General features: G+C 46.7%; 1 protein-coding gene across 1 annotated transcript in view; it reads left to right on the forward strand.

Moving 5' to 3' along the window:
* Positions 1-7,342: 7,342 nt before the first annotated feature.
* LOC135898025 (dopamine receptor 2-like) overlaps positions 7,343-12,541 on the forward strand; it is a 378,795-nt gene continuing 373,596 nt past the window's right edge. The window contains exon 1 of the mRNA XM_065426743.2: positions 7,343-7,716. The gene's annotated coding sequence lies outside the window, so the exon portion shown is untranslated. The remainder of the gene's footprint in view (positions 7,717-12,541) is intronic.

A 12,541-nucleotide genomic window follows, 5' to 3' on the forward strand; every position in this document is an offset into this window, starting at 1 on the left:
GTGATTGAGCCGCGATCGTCAATTCCCCTTGCGCTCGGTCGCGAAATGCGCAGTTGCTGCCGGAGCACAATGCGCCCGCTCCCTCCCTCCCATCCCCCCAGGGCCTTTCGCGCGACGGAAGAAGGCGCGTTTGCTCCCTCCATTCTTCATGCGCGCGCCCCAGATTGAGCCGCGATCGTGGGCTTCCCTCGCCTTCTTTCACTCGCACATACAGCATACGACGCGCGGCGACGGTGTTATCGCCCTTGGACTTCATGCAGAACATCACGGCGATGCCCACGGCGACGTTAAAAATGCGCCTGGAGTGTCCCTACAATTGCCATCGCAATGAAAAACGTGTCATAAGAATCGAGTTGGTTCGGTAGACATGCTGCACCTATTGTCGCTGGTATGCTGCCGAACTTTATCCGGATGTCGTCAACATCGACGCCACTAGTTACCTTAAAGGGAAGCTGAAAGGTTTTGCAGAAAAAATGAGTGAACATCTGTACATAATGGTTTTCAACCCTCCGAATTCGAATATCGTATTGAAATTGAGCTAAAGAAAGCGCAAATATATTTTATTTCGACGAAAACTGCAGCAGCGGACACGCCCAACTCGCGCGTCTCGTTTCCGCCTGTGATTGGTCGGGCGCCTCGTGACGTCAACACTAGTAACCGACCGCTGCCGCTACACATGAAGCGCGGTGCCAGGTAGTTTGGTGCTGTTTTTCTGAGACAGTAATGGAAAATTTAGAGAGACTGCGGTTTTCTGAGGAGTTCGGCGTTACTCCCTACATGTACGAGCCGATTGCGAAGAGCCGGCCTCTCGAAGAAGCAAACGATGCTGGTGCGAGCATTGTTTTCGACGCGAACGAAAGCCAAGTCTTGGGATCTCCTCGTGTTGGAAATGCTCTTTGGTGAGTATGCTTTTTTGCAAAGCGATCTAGTGATCTCGCCGATCTTTCGCCGATCCAGTGAGCTCGTTTCCGGTCAAACAACTGTAGTGTTGTGTTCCTGCATGCCTCCTCGTGGAACGTAAGCGGGGATGCGATCGTCGGCATTTGTGCGCTGTCCAAAGCTGTCGGCAATCTACAAAGACGGTTTAAACGCGTGAAAAGCTTCCCGGTTCATGCAGTACGTGTAGTGACCTTCATCTGTTGACTACCACGTCGACTACCACTCACATTGATTACCACTCACGTTGACTACCACACGATGGGGGCGAAATGCGAAAACACCCGTGTACTTAGATTTAGGTGCACGTTAAAGAACCCCAGGCAGTCGAAATTTCCGGAGTCCCCCACTACGGCGTGCCTCATAATCAGAAAGTGGTTTTGGCACGTAAAACCCCATAAATTATTATTATTGACTACCACGCACGTTGACTACCACTCCACATACATGCAGACGCACCAACAAAGGAATGCAGGGTTGATCGAAGCAGATTGCGATGGCACGCACGCAGAAACAAGCGCTTTCAGGCACGGTCGCGGACGCTGCGAAAGAACGAAACACTAGAGTTGACATCACAACACCACGGTATCCGGTCTCCGCTCGCATCGTCAGCGTCAGCAGCAGCGCGCGGCATTTGACGGGGGGCGGAGCTACAGCGCAATTTCAACCGACGATTACGTCGCTCATAATTGAAAACAAAACCCAAATTTTACCTACATGGTTTATAAGGTTCCCGCATCCGTATATGACCGTCTTATTGAATTCGACAGACTCTTCAGCTTCCCTTTAAGGCGCAGAGGAGGCTCATCAAGTTGCCCTACTTTGCATTAATTGCCAGCAAAGGACGATGTAAGAGCCTGCGACGCCGCAAGCAGTATACAACGCACCCAGATGACCGTGTCTGATTTCGGGAGCCATTCGACGATGCGGAGTCTGCGATAGCTCAAAATGATGCATCTCTTTTGTGACTGCAGGCAATATTGATCGAGGAACAGTGATTACTGGCGTCAACGTTCGCTGGCAACGTGGCTTGTCTGTAAAGCCTGGCTGATCCGCTATATTGAAGTTCACTCACTGAGCGAAAAACTTCGCCCCCAAATGTGCATATTAATGTGTCACATTGTAAACTTTTGCTGCCACTTTGGAGGACTGCCGCGCAGTGGTAACCTAAGAGCGTCGCGACGGCTCCATATATTTATTGCTCTCGCACAGAAAGCACTTGCGTTAGCAGAAACACTGCAAAGTTATCACTAAAAGAGAGATTGGCACAGAGATTGTATGCAAGTAAAGAACCAGTTCATTCTCGGGAGACACGAGTCGGCCGCGTGGATGCGAACGATGGCGCATGCGTATAGATCCATTTAGCTTAGCGCTTACAGTCGTCTCCACTCATACCGGTGTTTCTCAACAATTTGCACGCCGTCGCTCAACGGCAACTCCAGTGCAGTGCACTTGCGCGCGTACGCTCGTGCCAGCAGCGGCAGGCACATCCCTCCGCTGCCGGTCCGGTTGCACGGAGCGCGAAAGTGCGTCCACTTGTCTTCTATGTCGTTTTGGAACCGAGATAACTACACGCCGTTCGCGTCTCTTGGAGATGCGATTATTATTATTATTATTATTATTATTATTATTATTATTATTATTATTATTATTATTATTATTATTATTATTATTATTGGTTTGAAAACATATATGCACTAGACAGGAAAGGCAGAGCGAGGAGCAGGCTGGCAACTGTCACCGCAAGGGGCACAACGCCTGTCTACTCTTCAGAAAGGAGGAGAAAGAAACATAGAAATGGAAGATAAGAAGCAGGGGAGGGAAGCAGAGGAGGGAAGCAAATTGACAGATCTCAAAGAAGTAAGCACAACACACAGTAAGGCCGGTCACTGCACGTCTCGCCACTAAAGAATTTCGAAATAAAAGGAATAATGTTTGAGATCCCGCCACCCGAAAACAGAAATATACTACAAACGTGAACCTAAGTGAGTTTCTTTTAGAAAAATAAAACGAGCTCGATGCGCCTGATCGCGTCGCAACGCACAACCACTGGGTTACAAAGATTCGTCGAGCGTCGTACACCAAGGAGGCCAAGGAGGTGATAGCCCCTCACTATACCGACGTACGCTGCGCAGTGAAAGCAGGACACTCCAATATCAGGTGCTGACGAGTCTCGCAGCAACCGCAAGACAGACACGACGGATTGGCCACACGTCCTTGTCGGTATAAACGATCGCGCATGTTCACGCAGCCAACAGTAGCTGTGCTCTAGCGCGACGAGGCAAGCCTCGACTGCGAACACGCGGCGGGAACGTTTTATTTGCGAAGCGTTGGTCTGGATGCTGCGCTTAGCAAGAAAGCGAAATCACGCAGTTCTCTGCACTGCGTGAGCACGTGAAATATTAACGCAGCTGACCACCAGCGCTGCTCAGCTGAAGCTCTCTAATATCGCACGGACTCGAAAAATGGAATTACATTCTTAGACCACCCACCACGTTCACTGCTATCATTGTCGCTAAAGTGTTGCTGTCCTTTCTGGATAAATGTCTGCGCAATGAAAAGTTACATAGACTCGCCGTGGTTGCTTAGTGGCGTTAGTGTTGCGCTGCAAAGCCCGAGGTGGCGTGATCAAATTCCCGTCGCGGCGGCCGCTTTTCGGTGTGGGCGAAATGCCAAAAAACGCCGGTGTATTTAGGTTAGGTGTACGTTAAAGAACGCCAGGTGGTCAAAATTAATTTACCACACACAGAGAGCGCAGTGCGTGTGGGGTTCCTCCTTTGTGTCCCATCTTGAAGCGCTGCTCTTTCTGCGATAATGAACCGCCTAGCCTGTCAGTCAATCCCATAATTTAAGTCACGTACTTTCATTCGTTAGTTTTGCTAGTCATCTTGCTCTCGCTCCTACTCTCCAGCGTGTGGATTGCCCACCAATTGACACAAAAGAAAAGGACAAGGTCTGTTAACCGGAAACTCGTCTGATTGGGTACCCCGAGAAAGGAGATAGAGCTAGGTGGTGAATGTTTGCCTCGCGAAAAGAAAACTAAGAAAAGAACCGCGCTAAATATATGGTGACAACGAAGACGTAAACGCAGTGCTGCATCTGTGCATGGGCGCCGCGTCCACGTGCGAATATGTTTGCATGTGCGCACTGAGGCAGTCAAAGGCTCTCGCACAAACCCGCCTATGAAATCCTAAAAATGAAAGGCCATCATGGCGCTACTGAGCTTCCGATGCCCAAGTGATCTATGTAGACTACTCGGACATCCCCGCACTTTCCTTTGTGCATTCGCTTTTTTTCAGCGCTGTCCGCTTCGCCTTTGTTTTCTCTTACCACTCCCGCAGTCTCGTGTACCAAACATATTGTTGCACTCTCAGTTACCCTAACTGCCTGACTTTCCTGTTTCGTTTATCCTTCTCTGTAGCACTCCACGGCTATCAAATTTCTGAGACTGTGTCCCAAATATTTGTTTTTATGCGTTTCGGTATCCACATAAGATGAATATCACATATTTACACAGAATAACTATGAAGGGATATGTTTATAAACGCACCAATCTAAAAAAAAAAAAATCAGCGCGGTATACAGGACGGAAAGGAGCACAATGAAAACTCTTGCCCTTCTTTCAAAGATGCACCAACCGGTAAAATTTTGTTCCTCGCAGTATAAATGACTGCGTTAAGCAATCGCAGTGAGGGTGACGATGAAGCATTTTCATTCGGTATTTCATTTCAAGCAGGTTCATTCTTCTGACTAATACAAAGTGAATTCATTTTTTGACCGCCGAGCTCAACTGCAACACTTGATACTTTAGAAACGCTAAGATTACGACTCCGTGACTTCGCAACGGGCACACACGTTCAAATTTCATGAACTACAGCATACACGAGCCATGGTTTCAACGTATACGACAAACTACCGTAATACATTTACGTACAATTTCGACTTCGCCTGCTTGACTTATTCAAAGGCGCATTTGTGACCTCCGTCTAGAAAGCACCTCGAAATGCTGCTGGTTGCTAGCACCGGTGGTGTCAAGGGTGTACTCCTGCTTAGTGTGAAGTCGTAGTTCTATCCCGGAAGCGGCGACTGAATTCCGATGAAGACGGCCTGCAACGCAGACGAGACTCTTTGCTTTTAAGAGAGAACGAGATGTAGTGGGGATATATAAGCCAAGGATGACCCACGTGGCGTCCAATAAATGTGCTAACACAAGCACTTCTCAACGTGTCTGTCATTTGCAATGTGTTGACACCCTATTACGACGTGAAGAGAGCGCTAAGGAGTGTATGACGCTTGTTATTCTTCACATGAGGGTAAAAGCCGTACAAAAAAAAAAAAGCAAGTCACCTTATAGAATCCCCCAAAGCCTTGCGGAAGTCATGGTCTCACATTGCTTCACTTTTATCCGGACTGTCTTGGCCCGTTACCTTCCGTTTGAAGTTCACTTTGACAATTAATCTATTAGAATTCCCCTATCCTAGCCACGTGTTCTGCACCAGATGGGTCTGTTGTTCTTCATATCAAGTCGAGTAGCTACTCGTACCACTGAAAGCATAGTTTTATGTTTACATCTATTTTTATCGCGCACGTTAAGCTTATGTCAGCCATAAATATTATATATATGCTACACGTAAAAATTTCATTGCAGCTACACCCCCGCGGGTGACAGGGAACGAGATGAGGATAAATAATTTCACGAGCTAGCTTCGTAGGAGGGCAATTCAAAAATTATCTTCACACTATTTCTAGAATTAGTTCTAGCAAAACTTTACAAATTATGTTATTGATATTACCGTACAGCCCTCAAAAAACTTCGTTTACCTGTCAGCAAGCAGGTTGTGACACAATCAAGTTAGGAACACACTCAATGCTATCATCTGTTGTTAAACGCATTTTGTTGAGCTCTTCGAGACTGACACTTTTGCTGCTTTGCTTGAAATTCTGTGTAAGTTCAGTCCGAGAGACACAACACTTCCTGCGCAATATGTACGAAGTACCCAATAAGTATACCAGCGCAATACACATTTAAATTGATGGACGTTTCTCCTCTTTCATGCAACTCGCAAGTGGGTCCGCCGCAGTCTTTCTCACTGTGGCTGCAACTGTAGTGATGTATCGCATGTTCAAACATTCCCAGCCGGGACAGGAGTGACAGAGACTTTGTTGTAATATAAGGCAGTGAAGCTAAGGGAAGACAACTGAAGTACGGCCAATTTTAACGCGAGGATTTCTTATGCTAATCACACTTCGCTTTCACCGCTCCTAACCTCCATAACACCCGTCCTACGTTAAACGTTGGCTAAACGTCCAAACTGAAAAAAAAAAGACATGGGAAAATGTTTTAAGTTCGCTCTTAACACCAGCCTTTCTGTGATATAAGTATGTCTGTCTCTTTGTCGGCCTGTCTGTTATAGTAAGACTCGCCACCGTGTTAAACGAAGAATAAGTTTTGTGGAAGCAATGTGCAGTTCTAACGACTATAGTACAGGTAACTGATATTTCAACTCTTCATGAAGCATGAAAAACAATGCTGCGATATTCTGGCAGGCTTAATTGGTGGCCGCTATGCAGAAACACTTTTCTTTCAGCGCGCTTGGCTTTGCAGCCTTTTCTGTAGTGCCTTTACTTCGCGATTATTTTTCCCAAATGCACCGTGGCAATGCCGACGCTGTCATATAGCATAGTGACACTTCCGTCTGCCTTTGCTTTCTTCTGTATTCTTCTGTGATTGATGTTACTTGTTGCTGAAAGGAAACAACATAAAGAAAAAATTTGTTTACTCGGGACAGTTTAGAGTTCATTTCCGTTTAAATCAACATAGTAAACCCAAGATTCCTGAATTATAATGGCGCTAGCTTGACGTGCACGGGCTCCAGAAGCGCCTGCAGCAGACATTTTACGTTTTGCGAGCAGGGACACCGAGCTTACTGGTGTGCCGTTAGAAAAGAAGTTCATTACCAGATCAGATTAACGGCACTGACAGGCGCTGATTGAAATGCTTCATTCCGGGCGCATGCTAAATCGCCTGTACTTTTTTTTTTCATTTGTGTTTTCGTGGCACCACGGAGGACAGCAGGTACGCCGAATCAAGCGGCAGCCGCAGATGGTTTATTTTCGTATTTTTCGACGGGCGTCCAAGATACCGAAGTGGGGAATATTCGATGGGTGCCTGGGGGGCAGTGGGGGGGGGGGGGGGGGGGGGGGGGTTCGTCATTTGCAGGCTGCCGCCAAAGGACATACAAGCGCGTCGGAGGACGCGGGAGGAATCTTGGCGCGCCAGGATGCGGCGGGCGCCCCGGGAGGGCGCTGACTGCGGGCTCACCTCCCCCATCCAATCCGCTGAGCGCGCCGTGAAGCGGCAGCGCAGGGGCGACGGGGTCCCGTCATCACCGCTCGAATGCTCGGCCCGGTCGGTCGGTCCCTGCGCACCGTCCCAACTCTGAGCTGCAATCGATAGGCGCCCTCCTATTCTCCTCCCTCCGAGCGCGGCACCGCGCGCGCGAGAAACTTTTTCTGCGCACATCAGCCGGACCCGGGGCCCCAAAGCGAGACGCCAGTGCGGACTCTGCAGAAAGTGGCAGTGAGCAGTGGACGTCGGCTCGGAAGAGCGGTGAAGAACTCTTGCACGCGGCAACTTTTTTTTTCCTCTCCCCTTAACTCTGTTTCCTTAAATCCCGCTTGTGGCTGTTGAGTTTAAATTTTCCCCCTGCTTATCGCCTCCAAGTAGGCAACACTGGAAAGCGGCGGCGGCCAGCGCGCAGCGCGCCACCCGTAGGGAAGGTAAGCCGCAACTTTTCTTTCCGTAGTTTGAAAACATTTATCACATGAGAGACCATGAGCAAATTCCCACACAGAAATAGAGCTTTTTCAGGTACTCTCTTGATGCGCGTTACTTTCTATGACTCTTTGTGAAAGAACTTTGATCCACACGCGGTGATCAGCATGTCATGAAAACTCGACAAGGAATTTGCTATCAAGAATTAAATGAGGAAACAAATTGACGGAGTCTACGCTATAATGGCTCGTTTAAATAAAGCTAAAAGTCCCGCTGTGAAAGGAAAGGATACCGAGGCTTTGGGCTTTATGAGAACGAGGCCAAGCGACGTGCAGTCAGTATTTCGTGCCATATTATTGTTTAGATAGACAGCTTCATATCTCTGCATTAGAGTGTCTCATTAGACGCAGAATGGAAGCATAACAACGGGAGTATATGTCCGACGTGACATTCGCTCCACCATACGTTCTGATGACTCCAGGTTGTTGTTGTTGTTGTTGTTGTTGTTGCCGCTGCTGTCCTTGTGGCTCTTGTTTTTCTGGCTTATTCAGTGGTTAGATAGCGGAAAAACAGGGCACCGCCGCAGGGTCAAGTATTTCAAACATCAGAAACAAACCCAATTGACTAACAATTTCCCATTAAAAAGACAAAAAGGAAATATAAGAGGGAAAAATAACGCATTAGTCAAGTATTGCCTGCTGTGTCGTATTGGCTGCCTTTATTACATGTATAAATAATCCCTGTGCCAGAGTTGATCAGCTTTTTATCGTCATATTTTATCAGTTCATGAGCAGGGAAAACAAAGATAAACGACATTCATGGTCGCTCTTATTTCAGTGCCAGACCATCTTGATTAATAAACATTTATTATATTAATAACTTTAGTGTCGAAGAAAATGACGCTGATGAAAATCTATCATTTATGGTTAAAATGAGCTGATTTGTGGACCCTTGATAATGCGTAACATTACTGCAAAATAACTCCAGCAATATCTTGCTGCGGCCGAGAAAAAAAAATTAAATTAATGGCAGTCGCTACCTTTACTTCAATGTTTTTTCAGTAAGACTGAGTGCTCGCTCACAACGGAGTAATCAATTTCTACGCAACAGTCCATGAAAAAGCCCTTGTTTTGAGAAGGTACTCCTGTAATGAACTTAGTCTCTATGTGTAGCGCGCATTTCCGATGCGAGCGTACGTTTGTAAATTTAATACAGTTACATAGGGTGCCAGAAATCTATATCAAGCCATTTCATAGTTCCACTGACTACGAAGGGATTCTCCCGTCCTGCTTATTTTGGCGTGGTTCAACCGAATCGCGGGTAGCTCGGCAGCGACACGAAAGCGCAGCATGCAGTGAAAACAAGAAGGAGAACAGTCAGGGGTGCCGCCTTCTTTATACGGAACGCAGTTGATGCATGCCTAAGTGCTGACCTGCAAGACTGTCGAACTCATTAGGTGACATGAGAGAGAGGTAAGAAAAAAAAACTAAAGCGAGGAGGGCGAAACTTATTGTGACCGCAGCGTACGTGACGTTTAAAACCAATGAACACTGCGGTCGCGTGAGCAAGTGCACAGAAAAACCAGGCGAGAAGTCTTCCAATTGATGCAAGGAAGTTACCTCTCTTAATTGCGGCGCTAATTACGCGGCTACCTTTGCGCGTGACGCCTGTGAAGCCAAGCACGTCAAGGTTGCCCGGCGAGAAAAAAAAAAAGAAAGCGCGTTCGCAAGCGTACGCCTCCTCACAGTCGCGCGTCGACTGGGGTGTCAAGGGGCGCGCGACACCGCGGTGCACCGCTTGACGGAAAGGTCGCTCCCTGCCCCAGCGAGACGTGCCCAAACATGTTACCGATGAAGGTGTGCAGCCCATTGCGCGCATTGGCGCAGGCAGTGTCTTCTGGGGCAGGGTCTCGCGGGCGACCACACCATCCGAACCGGCGGTACTCTTGGGCGAGGGTATTTTTCGCTTTGCTTTTGGGGCATTCAAAACTAATTACTAGCATTTATTCGCAGACGTCAGAGGTCAAGAACTGCTCCTGAGAACGGAGTGCTTAACTAGTGAAGAGGCTCTAGATTAATTTTGCACATCAATGATCCCTCATGGCTCAACCAAACATACGAGTACACTGACTGTGTTTCGCCGCCACTTCGGAAGGCCACTGCAGCCCAGTTTCCAAGCCGTGACTCTGAGATTGGCAGCACATCTCCAGCGGAGATGGGATCGTCATATGTTGTGCTCATAGCTCGACGTGTTTCCTGACTGATAGACTCGTAAGACAGGAACAAGCAAGGAAACAGGAAAGAAGAGGACAGGAGGAGTAATCGCGGCTCTAATTTTCCTGCTTTAAGCAAGTCCTCGGCTACCATCACTACCGGCGCCATACCTTTTGCGTCATCGCATCAGTTGCTCGGAATTTCAAGGGCCCACTACACGGCTCGGTGTCAACACCGGTTGCACGCTCTGTGGTCTGTGTGCTTTGGCGAGGACGGTTAAGCTCACGCATTCCCAACCTATACATGGCGCCTGCTTCCTCCCTTCTTGCTTCTTTGTGTGATTATTCGTTGGCCGGCCGCCCTCCAACAGTTGTTTCTTGTGCGAGTATAGAAATCCTTAACTTAAATACAGTTTTCCGCACGAACTGAGACAACATGAAGACGGACTGTTTCCACTCGGAGTGCTAGAAAGCCGATGGGAGGACCTGCTCCACACAGCCCGAATATACTACGGGGCACAAAATGGGCACCCTCCATCGTGCCTATTGATTGGGCGTAATTCAATTTCGAAGGTTCACCCGGATCGCCATATTTGTCTTTCGCCGTTTCGATTCCGTACTCCGCGGGACCCTGCCGTTCCCGCGGCTTCGGCAAGCAACACAGCTGAACTCTGTGTTCCGCAGCCTGGGGCGGACGGCAATGGAAGCAAAGGAGCACTCCCATCAATTCTCAAGTTGAAATGTTCAATGCGTTACGGACGGCTGATGGAAATGTGAAGTACCCACGAACAAGAACGCAACAAATGCCAAGGAGCTTGGGTATCTGCTTTCCTAAAAGTAGTTGATTTGTTCGCTTTCGTTTTGCAAATAGATAGTCATGCTATAGGCTTGCATACCATTGCAGAATTGCTACAGCGACACTACAAGAGATGCTTTTCTGTCGTAACGTTACCACTTCCACGCTGTTTTGTTCAGCGATAATAAATAATTTCACACCTGGTATTGTTTCCTGATTGGGTCGGAGGATGTTATAAAAGAAATCAGAACCGGTAAAAAGAATATCCTGCCTGAACACAAATGTCCCACGTAATGGTAAATTTTTTAAAATTTAACTAACACCCACTTAACCACTTTTGCACTAAAGCTGCCTTCTGACAAAGGGTTGCAATGATATGCTGGCGTTATTCCGTAATTCTCTTAGTACAACGAAAACCACAGAGACATTGAGGGGGTGGTGACGTCTCAATATCTGCTTTAGTCGATACTGCTTGTATTGATAGAGAAGTGATTCCTAACCTACAACTGCAATTCTGGACTGTATAACCCGCCACAGATTCTTCTCTGAACAAGCTATCGGAACTCCTTGGTTACCGTTTTAAGAACAAGGTCATTCATCTTGGCGTCACAAGCCAACGCTTGCATGCGTGAAATTCGTCCCATAGTCATGTAGAAGAAAAACATCAAACCAGCATTTGCTTTTCCTCTCTGAGCACCAGAGGGTGGCTTTAGAATTTTGTGTGGATCCCAAGATTTCTGCACCTGTCGTACGTTGTAAATCTGATGCGGAAGGTATCAGCTTTCCGACTTCAGTAAATTTAAACTACCTCATGAAAAGTTAAAGAAAGTATAAAAAATTTTGATTTGTTAATTGCTAGATGTGAGCTGGTCTCTTGTTGTAGCTCACTATGAGAGAGCAGTACAGCACAGAATAAAAACACAATGTGAAATATTTCTTTTCTTTGTACCTGCTTTTCGCGTCGTTAAACGGCGAATACGTAATCCTGTGTCAGTGCCTTTCATTACTACCAAATAATTCACATATGCTTCATTCTACGAACTTTATTATTATTATTATTATTATTATTATTATTATTATTATTATTATTATTATTATTATTATTATTATTATTATTATTTGTAGCAGTAGTAGCAGTAGTATTACATTTGTCAAGCGGTGAGAGCAAACTGGAGCTGTGCGTAACTTCGAAAGTTATACCCAACAAATTAAATGCGAGCATTCCCTAATGACATCATTTGACACCGGGTTCCAAAGATAAAACTCCGACGTATATGAGTTACTTTTTCTTTCTTTTCTTAATGCTAATTGGACCAAGAACTACGTTTAAAATTACAAGCTTAATCGGTAAACGACGCATGTGTAATGCAGCGATGTGGGCGTGGTTCACCTACGGCAAGTTATCCTTTCCTCCACTTTCATTTCCCTTCACCTGAATATTTCCACATTTCAACCAAACATAAATGTTAACTTCCGCTATCCTTTCTGTGGCTTCGTTGTCTGTCACTCGAAATGGTTGTGACGAACAAAAGATTGAGCACCTCGGAACCCCTTATTCCTTCTCGCCGGAGGAACATTGCTTCATTCATTGCTTGACTCATGATTGTATATCGTTTTGATTTAGTGTATTTGAGAACAATGAGCAATGATTAATGGCTCTTCATTAAAGAATGTCAGCAGAGGAAAGCCCACGTTCATGTCTAGTCTTTATTTGTTGTGACTAATGTTTTCCACGGCTGCAAATCTTTAGACGCAGGCAGCGAAAGCGATATTGAGACCAATACCTTGCAGTTCACATGAACATTGATTTTTCTAGTGTATT

This window comes from Dermacentor albipictus, chromosome 1 (genome assembly GCF_038994185.2).
Source record: "Dermacentor albipictus isolate Rhodes 1998 colony chromosome 1, USDA_Dalb.pri_finalv2, whole genome shotgun sequence".
Classification (NCBI taxonomy): domain Eukaryota; kingdom Metazoa; phylum Arthropoda; class Arachnida; order Ixodida; family Ixodidae; genus Dermacentor; species Dermacentor albipictus.